The sequence below is a fragment of the Elephantulus edwardii genome, unplaced genomic scaffold (genome assembly GCF_000299155.1).
Source record: "Elephantulus edwardii isolate Elephantulus edwardi_28Jun2011 unplaced genomic scaffold, EleEdw1.0 scaffold00024, whole genome shotgun sequence".
In the NCBI taxonomy this organism is placed as follows: domain Eukaryota; kingdom Metazoa; phylum Chordata; class Mammalia; order Macroscelidea; family Macroscelididae; genus Elephantulus; species Elephantulus edwardii.
In genome coordinates, this window is record NW_006399774.1 from 5262773 (window position 1) to 5265167 (window position 2395).

Genomic DNA, 2395 nt, shown 5'->3' on the forward strand with positions numbered 1-2395 from the left:
GATGTATTGCTTTGTGCAAGTTCACTGTTAAGGATCTCTCCAAAATACTGAAGAGTGATGATGTCATTTTGAAGACTATGATGTGCCTGAGGGACATCATGCTTGGGAGGGTGGAGGGACAGCATAGGAGAGGAAGGCCCTCTATGAGGTGGATTGATTCAGTGACTGGGATAATTGGGATGGGAGTGTCAGAGACAGTGCGATTGGCACAGGACAGAGCGGAGTTTAGGGCTGTTGTACATAGGGTCGCTATGAGTCGCAGGCGACTCGACGGCACATAATAACAACAACAACAACAACAACATGATGTGCCTGATTCATATTACGGTCTTCTCAATCACCTGCTATGCATAAGGTAGCCGGACAATGAATAAGGATGACAGAAGAATAATCGATGCCTTTGAGTTGTGATTCTGGAGAAGAGTACAGAGAATCTCATGGACTGCCGAAAGAACAAACATATGTCTTGGAAAAAATGCAGTAAGAGGGCTCAATAAAGGTAAAGATGGTAAAGCTTTGTCGTTCATATTTTGGCATGTAGTTAGATGAAGCTGTTCTTCGGAAATGGACACAATTCTTGGAAAGATGGAGGGTAGTCAAGGAGAGGAAGACCCTCAACAATGTGGAATGACGTGGCGACTTCAACAATGGCCTCTAGTGTGTCATAGATAATGAGGATGGTACAGAAAAGGGCTGAGTTCAGTTCAACTCTTCCTAGGGTCACTATGAGTGGTACTTGATTTGACATCACCTAATAACAGTAAAAATAACAACAATATAATGAAACTCAAAGCAATGCTCAGAAAAATGGAAAGTGAACTTCATCAATGGAAAAGAGTTCCATGCTTATAGACTGGAAAACTTAACATTGTGAAAAAGTCAATAACACCTAAAGTGAACAATAGCACAAACCACAGCGGGCTTGAGCATGAGAGATGGTGCAGAACTGGACACGTTTCAGATTTGTTGCCCATTAGGTTGCTATGAGTTGCGAATGACTCAACAGTATCTAACAATAACAATTCAAAGCGATCTATAGGTGTAATAGCATCTCAATCTAAATTCCAACAACAATAGTTATCCAAATGGAAAAACACAACACCTTTATGTGGAAAGGAAAGAGATCTTAAATAGATAAAGCAATGCTGAAGAAAGACAAAGAAGTCTCACAGTCCTTCATCTCAAAATGTACAACCACAGAACAACAGAGTAGAATTGAAAATCCATAAATTAATTCACCTCTCCATAAGCACGCTTTTTGTTAACAGGACAAAAGGGGTAAACACACAGTCTCTTTGACAAATGATGCTGGCAAAAGTAGGAAAACTTACTTATTTTCAGAAAAAATGAAACAAAATTCATATTAATATAAACAAATTCAATCCTCAAATTGCAATTCTGAAGAGATGCTGTGAGCAAAATCTTGAATGATCCAGGACTTTTCCAGCAGAATATTGCTTGAATGTGATAGAAATGATATTGTTTGATAATTTCTGCAGTCTGTTAGGTCACCTTTCTTTGGAATGGGAACAAATATAGATCTCTTCCAGGCAGTTGGCCAGGTGGTTGTCCTCCAGATTTCTTGGCACAACCTGGTGAGCACATCCAGGGCAGCATCTCTTTGTTAAAATATGTCGCTTGGTTTGCCTTCAATTCATGTTGCCTTGTGTTTTGCCAATTCTTTCAGAGCAGATTGACTCTTTCCCTTCATCAGCACAGGCTCTTGCTCATACATTGATACATTAAATTCTTATTTGTCTACCAATTCTTTTAGGCATAGTGATTCTGCATACTCTGCATCTTCTTTTAATGCTTCCTGGATCACTTAATAATCTACCCAAAACATACCTAAGTATTTCAACTCAAGGCTTGAATTTGTTTAGTTCCTTCAGCTTAAGAAATGCTGAGCAAGTTTGGCCCTTTTGATTTTCTGACTCCAACTCTTTGTACATTTCATTATAATGCTTTGCTTTGTTTTCCCGTGCTGCCCTTTAAAAAACTTCTGTTCAACTTCTTAATGTCTTCCCTTTCCTTTGCCTTCTTGGCCCTCTAGTGCAATATTCACAGTCTCTTCTGACATCCTTCTTGGTCTTTTCTTCCTCCTCTGCCTTTGTAATGAACTTTTGCATTATGTAGTAAACTGATATTTGACAAGGAAATAAGACATATCGAATGGGGAAATGACAAGCTCTTTAACAACTGCTGCTTCCAAAACTGGACTGCTACCTGCAGAAACCTGAAATAGGAACCACATCTCATACCATACACAAAAATCAACTCAAGGTGGGTCAGAGACCTTGGAGTAAAGCCCCAAACCATAAAGTTCATTGATGACAAACTGAGATCAAGCTTAGGTGGTGGCCTAGCCTATGAGACTGGCAAATACAGCCAGAAA